The sequence below is a fragment of the Microtus oregoni genome, unplaced genomic scaffold (genome assembly GCF_018167655.1).
Source record: "Microtus oregoni isolate MIOR12 unplaced genomic scaffold, Mior012 000005F_ref0000423, whole genome shotgun sequence".
In the NCBI taxonomy this organism is placed as follows: Eukaryota; Metazoa; Chordata; class Mammalia; order Rodentia; family Cricetidae; genus Microtus; species Microtus oregoni.
In genome coordinates this window covers 6,580,787-6,592,615 of record NW_024543064.1, presented here as the reverse complement: position 1 = coordinate 6,592,615, position 11,829 = coordinate 6,580,787, and positions in this window count along the sequence as shown.

Genomic DNA, 11,829 nt, shown 5'->3' with positions numbered 1-11,829 from the left:
TTAGCACTGAATTGGGGAAGGGTAGATGGCCTGAGGCCTGGAGAACCCTTGCTTTTAAGGTATGTAGCCATGGGTCACATGCCTGGGCTTCGCAGATAGACACTTGAGAAGGTGTAGGTACCTGTTTTTCTTGGCTGCAGCCACCTACCCTCTTGTCTAGCTTTTCTCCTTAAGTCCTGGGCAAGCTGCACTCTGTAATTCTGGATCATACACCCCCTCTTCCATCCATCAGAACCTTCTACCTTTGCTAGTTAGTTCTCATACACACTGTTTTCTACCTTATCTCACCCTCCACAGCCCCCCCATGACATTCTCTGACCCTTCACAACCCTTCCTGACCCTCCATGACCCTCCCTGACCCTCCATGACCTTCCCTGGCACGCTATGGCCCTCCACAGCCCTCCCTAACCTTCCATGACCCTCCCTGACCCTCCACAACCTTCCATGACCTTCCCTGACCCTCCACGGCCCTCCCTGGCCCTCCATGACCCTCCTCTCTTCACTGTGCCGTGCCTCTCTCCCTTTCTGTCCATTCGTCCTTCCTGTCCTGACTGCCAGCCTCACTCTGTCTTCTTTTCCTGTTCAGGAAGTCCTCTGAAGCACCCAACTCCGTCTAGACCATAAGTCCAAACCTCAGCTTCACATTGCTGGGATCAAAGGCCTTGCACGTCAGTGCCGTGATTTACTGGGGTTCGTTTATGTAAGCACAAAGAGGTGGGCTCCAGGAAAAACAGACATGCAGGAGCCATGCATCCAGCCCCTGGTCGTGAGAAACAAGACATGCAGGAGCCACGCATCCAGCCCCTGGTTGTGGGAAACCAGTCATGCAGGAGCAATGCATGCATCCAGCCCCTGGTTGTGGGAAACAAGACATGCAGGAGCCACGCATCCAGCCCCTGGTTGTGAGAAACAAGACATGCAGGAGCCATGCATCCAGCCCCTGGTTGTGAGAAACAAGATATGCAGGAGCCATGCATCCAGCCCCTGGTTGTGAGAAACCAGTCATGCAGGACCAATGCATGCATCCAGCCCCTGGTTGTGGGAAACCAGTCATGCAGGAGCAATGCATGCATCCAGCCCCTGGTTGTGGGAAACCAGACATGCAGGAGCCATGCATCTAGCCCCCCTGGTTGTGGGAAGTCAGCTGTGCAGGGTCCATGCATCCACCCCCTGGCTGTGGCATTCCAGGCTCCCCTTACCTGGCACTTTCCCCTGTCTCCCAATCTCTCTGACCTTCTCCCTGCAGGAAATGCAGCTTGCTGCTTCTCCCTGCTCCACACTGTCCCTATGCTTGGTGGCCTCTTTCTGCCTTTATCCAGTGAACACCTAACAGGGTGACCTCTTGTTCTCACAGATTTCCCAGCAGACCTCTAAATACTACTCCTTTAAGCCCAGTGCCTGGGTGGTAGAGGCAGGTGGTTCTCTGGGAGTTCAAGACCAGCCTTGTCTACATAGAGAGTTGTAGGCAGGCCATGGCTACATAGTGTCTCCAGAAAACAACAAAAAGCAACATAGGAAAATGGTTTATTTTAACTGACGATTCAGATTACAGATAGTCTATCATTTCAGGAGGCTCACAGCTGCAGAAACTCAAAGCAGCTGCTTATAGCACAATCACAGAAAAGCAGAGAGCTATGCTTACAAGCATGCTTAATAATCTCAGACAGTCAGGGTGCTGCTCGCTTTCAGGTTAGGGCTCCTGTGTCTTTTAAGGCAAGCAAGATAATTCCCCATAGACATGCTGTCTCAGTGGGCAAATCACTCAGTGCTTGCTGAGTGATTATAGGGACCAGCGTTCAAGTTCCAGCACCCACTGAAAAAGTAAAGCATATTGGTGTGTGTTGATAATCCCAGCACTAGGGAGGCAGAGACAGAAGGACTCCTGGGGCTTACTGGACAGCCAGTCTAATCAGCGAGGGCCAGGTCCCAGTGAGAAACCCTTTCTCTTTTATTTTTTAATATTTATTTATTTATTATGTATACAATGTTCTGTCTGTATGCCTGCAGGCCAGAAGAGGGCACCAGACCCCATTATAGATGGTTGTGAGCCACCATGTGGTTGCTGGGAATTGAACTCAGGACCTTTGGAAGAGCAGGCAATGCTCTTAACCTCTGAGCCATCTCTCCAGCCTGAGAGACCCTTTCTCAAAAGAGCGAGGTGGCTAGCACTGGAGAAATGATACCTGATGTTGTCCTCCACTCCTACATGTGGACACACACATGCACACCACACACACGAGCACCCACGTGTGCACACACATGCACACACACGAGCACCCACGTGTACACACACATGCACACACACACACGAGCACCCACGTGTATACACACATGCACACACACACACGAGCACCCATGTGTACACACACACACACACACGAGCACCCACATGTACACACACGCACACACACACACGAGCACCCACGTGTACACACGCGCACACACGAGCACCCACGTGTGCACACACACACACGAGCACCCACGTGTATACACACGCACACACACACGAGCACCCACGTGTACACACACATGCACACACACACGAGCACCCACGTGTGCACACACACACACACAAGCACCCACGTGTAGGCACACACACACACACAAGCACCCACATGTACCCACACACAAAGAAGCAAGCGAGGGCTGGCGGTGTGGCTAGAGCAGGGTATTTTCCTTGAGTGCATGTTTGCAGGGCCCAGGCCACTGATAAAGAAAAGAGAAAAGAGGTTTGTGAGCCTCCAGCTCTGGAGAGAGACCACATTCCAATCACAGTCTCCCTCCTGCTAATATTAGATCACTGTGTATCAGTGTTGGCCTCCCAAGCTCAGATGTTGTAACTAGGTAACAGTGAGACCAAACTGATTCCAGGACATCACTCAACGACACCTGGAGAAAGTCTGTGACCCAAGATGTCACCTGGCTGTTACTCAGCCTGTCTTGGGCAATTGAAGTCATCCTGAAGATTCCAGTTCCTGCCGCACCCTGACAGAAGACATCACAGTTAAGAGCCCAGGAACAGCTGCGGGCATCAGTGGTGACCCCAAAGAGACAATTTTTTTCTTCTCCTGGAACAAGGTGTTGTCATTTATAAAGACATGGCGGACCGAAGGCCGGTGCCACGAGGGGCAGCGACTGGTCACCGAGGTCTCCCAGGGTCCCCTTGGTGGGTGGGAGACTTCAGCAGGTGAGAGACAGATGCGCCATGCAGAGAGAGTCTGGGTATAGAGTTTATTTAGTGGGTTATGGAGGGGAAAGGGAAAGGGGGAAAGGGGAGAAAAGGAGGGAGAAGGGAGAGAGGCAAAAGCTGCCTCTCCAAAAGAAGGAGAGAGAGAGAGAGAGAGAGAGAGAGAGAGAGAGAGAGAGAGAGAGGCAGTCCACTTGCCAGAATGGGGGAGGTTGGGAGTGGGTGGAACTTGTCTCTTAAAGGGTCAGGGTACCCAGGTGACAGACCAGGCCAGCAGATTATAACACAAGGTCTCACTCTGTAGCTTTAACTGTCTTGAAACTTGCTCTGTAGACCAGGCTGACCTCAAACTCGCAGAGATCTGCCTGCCTCCCGAGTCCTGGGTTTAAAGGTTGGTATCACCACACCTGGCTAATTAAAATATTTTATTTACGTATCTGTGTTTTGCCTGCTTGTATGACCATGTGCATACCAGGCACTCTTGGAGGTCAGAAGAGGGGTCAGATCCCTGGAATTGGATTTACAGGAAGTTGTGAGCCACTATGTGGGTGCTCAGAACTGAGCCTGGGTCCCCTGGAAGAACAACCAGTGCTCTAACATCTGAGCCATCTTCCCAAGCTCCAACAAAGGCCTCTTTTTACATTTTAATTATTTATTTTTATGTGTATGGTATTTTGCCCGCATGTGTGTCTGTGCACCATTGCACACCTCTGCCAAGGAGACCAGAATAAGGCATTGGATCCCCGGAGTCTGGAGCTAAAGAGAGTTGTGAGCTGCCATGAGGGTGCTGGGAATTGAACCTGGGTCCTCTGGAAGAGCAGTCAGTGCTTTTAACCACTGAGCCCTCTCTCCAGCCTAATACTTACTGTTGTTGGTGCCTCTTTTTATGCAAGAATTCCCGGCAATTTCTTATACCCATGCTGCCAGAGGAGGAGGCAGGCCCTCCCACTCTCTGGTCCTCCCTATCACTTTTCTTCCTGGCAGACAGCGGAGCTTGCCTGAGCACATTGCGTCAGGGTATAGTCACCAAAGTTAAAAGATTCCAAGGTTTGCTAGAACAAGCTGACAAAGACAAATTTGTTACAGAATATACAAACTTACTACATCAGAAAGGCAATCCGTGAAATTACCCATTAGGCCAGCATAATTCAGAACTTGTGTATTTCTGTTTGTGTAGGGGAGAACAGGAATGTAGACAAATTTCAGGAGTGAAACTGGTTGTGGGGGGATAGTGACCCCGGAGGCAGGAGTTAGCTTGTAAACATTGTATCTGTGGCGCATCTAGGGCTGGTGTTATGGATGGACTCCAGGGCCTCCCATGCTGGGCAAGTGCTCTCTGAGCCACACCCCAGACTCGGGCTACTTTGTTCCGTTTGCTGAGGTTTTGTTTTGGTAATTCAGCAGACCACAGACCTTAGCACCACGGTTTCCATGATGGAACTACCATTCAGGATATAATAGCACACAGACAGCACTACTTGCCACAATGAGAACAAAAAGCTAATCCATCAAAGTCCATAGTTCTGCGAAGTCTCTAAATGTAGCTTGCTTTTTGGCTTCTGCAGCTCAGAGTCGGGCTAACTGCTCTTGTTCACCGAAGTGTGTCAACCCACAACATGGTTTTTGTACTTAAAAGCTCACCCTGAGAAAGACTCAGTACTCCATGAGGATCCGGAACACCAGTGTAATCGAGAACTGGCTAATAAAGGCTTTATCGGCTTACACCTGTGCCCAAGTAGCGCACTTGGGTGGATACCTCCCACTGTAGCGGTCCTGATTAGTTACTTTGTTTCGTTTGTGTGTTTTACCAACTTGACACAGGCTAGTGCCATGTGGGAAGAGGGACCCTCAACTGAGAAAACGCCTCCATCAGATCTGCTGTTAGGCAAGCCCTGCAGTATTTTCTTGATTAATGATTGATATGGGAGGGTCCAGCTCAAGTGTAGGCGGTGCCAACCCCCAGTGGGCGGTCCTGGGTTTAGGAAAGCCAAGGGAGCAGATAAGTGGTCTCTGCCTTAGCTCCTGATGCCCCAGGTTCCTGCCTTGAGACTCTGCCCTGGTGTCCCACCACGATGGACTGTAAGCTGAGACGTGAAATAGACCTTTCCTCCCCAAAACACTTTTGGTCAGTGTTTGTCAAGCAAACTAAGACACGGTTATTGGGACAGGCTCTCATGTAGCCCAGGCTGGCCTCAAACTCACTATATAGCTAAGGATGGCCTTGAACTCATGCTCCCTCTGCCTCTGCCTCCCCAGAGCTAAGATTACAGGTGTGCACCACTATCCCCAGATGACTTTTTTTTTTCATTGTGTTGTCTGGACTTTAATCACGTTTCAGAATCAAGTATCCTCCTGCTTCTGTGGCTGGGATTGCAGGCATGTATATTCCACTGCCCCAGCCTCTGGCAGCCTTCCTTTGTGTGGACCATGAGAGCTCAGGTACAAGGCGGTCATGTTTCCTCGCTCGGGGCTGCCTTTCTGAAGACAAGATGCCAGAGAGAGCCACTCACTGGGGCTCTCCCCTTCATCACCCCCTTAGCTACCATCCCAGGAGGAAGCGCAGACCGGCCTGAGAGTCCTCGTATAATCGGCTGAAGAAACATCTAGGGGAGCTTTGAGGGTGAGTTGCCCGCAGGCTGGGCATAGACATGGGAGGAACTGCTGTGGATGTTTTGAGTCAGGTCCTCATTCTGTAGACTTCAGGCAGGCCTAACTCTAAGTTACCCAGGTTGGCCTGGAACTCATCCTGTAGTCCACCCACACAGGACCAGAACTTGTTTGATCCTCCTTCCTCAGCCTCCCAAGGGGTTAAAGGTGTGCATCGCTCTGCTCAGCTACAAGACTGCCTTTCCTACAATCCCCTGCGCTGGTATAGCCCACAGACTCAACTGCCTGGGGGAACTTCCACCTCCCAGAGCCCTAAGCGTGTGGGCTGTTGCTCATAGTCTAGATGCAAGGGGGAGCCGTGTAGCCCCACAATGCCTATGGCTTCTGCAATACAATCCCCAGGCTGTGAAGGTGGGAAAGGGAAGTATCTGGCTGGCTGTAGCTCTGTCCTGTGCTGGTGGATGACACACCGCTCGGCAAGGCTGTAGGCTGCAGTGCTCGCTGATCAAAGTACTCTAGGGGATGTGTAGCGCTTCCTGTCTTGCCCTCCCACGGCTTGAAGCACACAGTGTCTCACCGTAGTTAACTGAAGTTCTCATGTAGTGCTGTGAGGACCTCTTCCCTGAAGGGATGCAAACTGTGTCTACCTCCTCCTCCTAAGGTCCCACTTAAATCATGTGACAGCCTTCTAGGTGGATTTTTTTTTTTTACTTAGCATTATGCTTTTATAAAATATGTTTTTTTTTAAATATTTATTTATTTATTATGTATACACTATTCTGTCTGTGTGCATGTATGAAGCCAGAAGAGAGCACCAGACCTCTTTACAGATGGTTGTGAGCCACCATGTGGTTACCGGGAATTGAACTCAGGACCTTTGGAAGAACAGGCAATGCTCTCAACCACTGAGCCATCTCTCCAGCCCTATAAAATATGTTTTTATTGAAACAGAATTATGTCAATTTCCCCCTTCCTTTCTTCCCTCCAGGCCCTCCCAGATACCCTCTCTCCAACAGCAAATAATGGTGATTTGCTGCTTGCTTGGAAATGCTGGGGATCGAATCTGGGCAACACGAAATGCTTAGTAAGTGCTTTGCCACTGGGCAGCATCCCCGCCCCTGAGATGAACCCACTAAAGGGGCTAAGATGGGGCCACATTGCTAGCTCAGAGGGTTAGAGCACTGGCTGCTCTTTTAGAGGACCCTGGTTCCATTACCAGCACACGGCAGCTCACAACCATCCATAACTCCAGTTCCAGGGGATCCAGGACCCTTCTTCTGACCTCCTCAGATATATACTTACACGACACACAGATAGACATGCAGACAAAACACCCTTACACATAAAAAAATGTATAAAGTGTTTTAAAATGGATGAGGTGATACAACCTGCTATCCCAACATTGAGGAAACACACCAGGCTGGGGTACATCCTGAGGCCCTGGCTCAAAACACCAAAAACAGCAGCTATATCCCAGAGACAGAACACTTGCTTAAACATGCCCAAGGCAGTCCTAGGTTCTATCCCCCAGCATAGCCATAAGAAGGCTAAAGGGCGAGAGTCATTAAGCTCATCTTGCCAGCACGAGTACCCAAGTTCAATCCACAGAGCTCCTGTTAAAAAACTGGGGAGGTGGAGACAGGAGGATTGCTGGGGTGGCTAGCCGGCCTGTCTAGTCTAAGTTGTGAGCTCCAGGCCCCAGGGAGATGCTTCCCCTCCAAGGAGGTGGGCGGTGCTTCTGAGAATGACAGCCCAGGTTGTCTTCTGGCCTCTGCGGGCGTGTGTACACACATGCACGCGCACCACACACGCATCCAAATAAAAAAGGAAATAAATAAATTAAGTAAATAAATGATAACCCTTACGTATTTTTTTAACCACAGATTGAAAAGTGATGACCTTGGGAGGGAGGGACGGCTAGCGAGATGGGTCCCATAGTTAAAAGTATTTCCTGTCCTTCCAGAGACTCCGAGCTGGGTTCCTAACACCCACGTCTGGCATCTCTCAGCAATTTGTAACTTCAGCTCCAAAGCGAAGCTGATATCTCTGGCATCCAAGGGCACCTGCACACACATGACGTATGCACAAGCACACACAAATAAAACTAAAAATAGTAAATCTTAAACAGTTATCTATAACAAAGAGGCTGTGCTTAATCATCAGAAAACATGCTGGTTGCTGAGGAACAATGACAACATGGCTGTCATGCCCCAGGCCCGTGGTTCTGAGGAACGCACCCTTCTATACTGTCCACTGAACTCTGGGATAGATGAGGTCAAATTCTGTTCTTGGTAGAGAAAGAACAGAGCAAGCTGATTGAGACTTGGGAACTTCCCCTCCAGGGGCTGAGTCAGAGCGTGGACAGCAGCCTCCCTGCTTCTGAGACATTGGTCAGAAGCGTGGACAGGTGCTGAGTGTTTAGACCAGACTCCTGTTCCGGCCTTTCTCCTCCCTCACTGCTCAGCATTTTGGCCTTGGGTTCTCCTGGCCAGGGGACACACCCCTGCTAGGTAGAGCTCGGGGCAGGGCACAAGTGAGGAGATGCCTGAGGCAGGCCTTGGACTTTAGACATCTTGTGTCAACCCCTCTCTAGACAAGGTGCAACCCAACAGCACTGCTGAAGAGCAAGTGTGCTTGATTGGACCTCGCCACTATCATTTCCTTATCGTGACGGCTGCCTGACCCACCAACCGCTGCCCGTCCTTGCCTCAGAGCAACCCCCGGCACATGCCCACCCACCTCAGTTTGTATCCAGCGCTTTCCACAACACTGTGTGTACATGAATAACCTGCCATGCCGCCCCTTGACATAGAAAGACTACAGGAGAGATGTTCGTGCTCACTAGAATACTATATATAATTTGAATGTAAACAAAAGAGATTGCAATTGTGATAAGGTAGGAGCCGGCAAACCTCCAGCGGCATCCAGCGGCATGCTGGGGTCCTCAGACCACCCACTGCCAGGGGAAGACTATACCACTGGCTTTAAATTTTGCAGGGGTGGGGGGCTGGAGAGATGGCTCAGAGGTTAAGGGCACTGACTGCTCTTCCTGAGGTCCTGAGTTCAATTCTCAGCAACTACATGGTGGCTCACAACCATCATCTGTAATGAGATCTGGTGCCCTCTCTGGCGAGTAGGCATATATGAAGACAGAACACTGTATACATAATAAATAAAAATATTTTTAAAAAAAATTTTAAAAAAAATTTGCAGGGGTGGCAGTGTGGCACAGTGGTAAGAGCTGTGGCTACCTTCACAGGCATGGAAAATAAAACCAAACCCGATCGCATCTCTTCCCACCTCCTCCAGTTAGTTGAGACAGGCAATCCCAGCATTCTGTGGTGGAGGCAGAGGGACCAGGAGTTTAAGGTCATCTTCACTACATATGGTGTTTTAGGCCAACCTGGGTGACATGCAGTAGCCAACCACCAAGGGACTGGAGGCATGACTCCAAAGGACTCGGGGCCAGTTCCCAGCACCCCCATGGTGGCTCACAGCCACCTTTAACTCCTGTCTGAAGGGTCTGATGTCCTCTTCTTGGCTCCTTCAGGCACCAGGCATGCACGTGGTGCACATACATGCATGCAGGCATAAAAGTTAAATAAAAATTAAGTTGTTGTTTTTTTTTTTCAAAAGAACAACTTCCACTCAAGGTCACATGTTGAATTATTTTATTAAATGCTTTCTTTCCCCTTTGCAGTGCTGCAGGGGAACCCAGGGCCTTCTTCACGGTGGGCATCTGAACTTCATGCCCGTTCCTTTCCCAAATGTTCCTCTTGGAGACCAAGTCTCAGGATAAAGTTCAGACTGGCTGCTACTCAGATCTTCCCACCTCAGCATTCCCAGTCTTGGGATATATAAATAGCATATATATGGATATTTGTTACAAAGCCCAGTGTGATGGGTAGTTTTAAATGTCAACTGTGTCAACGTAGAACCATCTGAGGCAAGAGCCTCGGCTAAAGAAGTGCTCAGATCAGGCCTGTGGGCATGCCTTTAGGGGACTGTCTTGATTGTTGATTGACAAGTCCCAGTCCATTGTGGGCAGGAGCTCCTGCACTATAGATACCGAACAAGAAAAGGCTACCTGAGAGCAGCAGACGGCTTCAGTGCGCTTGTTCCTTTCTGCTTTTGACCATGACTATGATGTGGCTGACTACTGACTGAGTGCCTGCCCTGATCTCCCCTCATGATGTACTGTGACCCAGAAGTGGAAGCCAAATAAATCCTTCCTCCCCCAAGTTGCATTTGGTCTGGAGTTTTTAACACAGCAACAGAAAGGAAACCAGGACTCCCAGCTTCTCCAAAGTCTTAATTCCTTCCCTATGTTCCTATCGAGAAGCAAGCTCCTGAACTCAGGAGGCAAAGGCAGCTGGATCTCTGTTAGTTTGAGGCCAGCCTCATCTACATAGATTCTGGAGAGTCAGGGCTGTGTAGAGAGACCCTGTCTTAAAAACAAACACAAACACAAAACAAAACAAAAAGGTCCAGAAAGCAAGGCTACAAGCCCCACAGTTGTCTGCCTGCCCGTCTTGCCAGTCTCCTCCTGTTCCCTTTTTGCACTTCAGACAACTTGATTTTGCAATTCCTTCTTTGCGACACACACGCTTAGTGTGTTACCAATAGCTTAGTACATACTGTCCCCTTTCCAGTACCCACCGCCACCAGAGAACTCTTCACCTTCCCCTACTTACAGCTCAACTCCTACCCCGACTTCCCCACCCCTGCCAAGGGCCATTAACAGCCCTGAGTTGCTCAACGTGTTGACGTGACTATACTCGGTATGTGACCACGCTCAGTACGTGACTATGCTCAGTACGCTGCTTTGTTTCTTGTCAGTTGACGTGGGAAGAGTGGCCTCAAATGAGAGACCGCCTTCATGGCTTGTGGGCAAATCTCTGGGGCATTTTCTTGAAGAGTGATTGATGCTGGGAGGGCCCAGCCCATTATAGGTGGTGCCACCTTTGGGGTGGTGGTCCTGGGATGGATAAAAGAAGCTAGCCATGGAGACCAGACAGTAACCAACCATGCTCCTCCATGGTCTCTGCTCGGTTCCTTTTCTACTTTTCACCTTGACTCTCTGCCTAGGCTTCCCTCAAGGGCACTGGTTTCAGGAGGTGTAAGATGAAATAACCCCTTTCCTTCCTAAGTTGCTTTTGGTTGAGGTCTTTATCACAGCACTAGGAAGTAAAGTAGGACATTCTGTTTCCCCAGTGAGAGTCCGAGCCCCAAGAGCCAAGCATATTTTTTGTACACATTACCTCTCCTCTCTGCTGTAACAAAAGGCCCAGTAAACACCAACACTGACTTAAAGGAAAATCGTACGTAAACTCACAGCCCAGGAAAAGTAGCTCCAAAATTCTAAGTTTTCCTTCTCCACCCCTGTCCTGCTCCTTCGTTTCCTTTCTTGCTTCCTTTTTGTTTTAGATCTTGGTGTGGGAGAATTGTCTGTATTCTGTCAATCTTGTTTTAAATAAACGCTGATTGGCCAGGTAGGAAATATAGGCGGGAAAACCAGACAGGAAGTAGAAATGATACTAGGAGAACAAGAGAATTCTGGGAAGGAGGAAATTGATTCCTACCTCTCCTGCCCAGATCACTGAAGCAGCAGGATATGATCTGCTCCACTGAAAAAGGTACTGAGCCACATGGCTAACATAGATCAGAAAAATGGGTTAATCAAGATGTGAGAGTTAGCCAGTGAGAGGCTAGAGCTAATGGGCCAATCAGCTTATAATTCATGGAGACCTATGTGTGATTTTCTTTGAGGCTAAAGAGTTGTGGGGTACTGGGCAGGACAAAAACCCCAACAAACAAGGAGCCAGCCCCTCATGTTACAAGATCTGGTCTTCACAGCTGTCTATCCAAAGATGACCTTGATCTGATGACCTGCCTCCACCTCCCAAGTGCTGGGGTTACAGCTGTGACCACACCAGGCAAGACCTACTCTACAACTGTGCTCTGGCAGTTTCCGTGTTGTCTTACTAATCATGATTTTGGAATTGAGATCCGAGACCTGCAGCTTCATCCCAGAA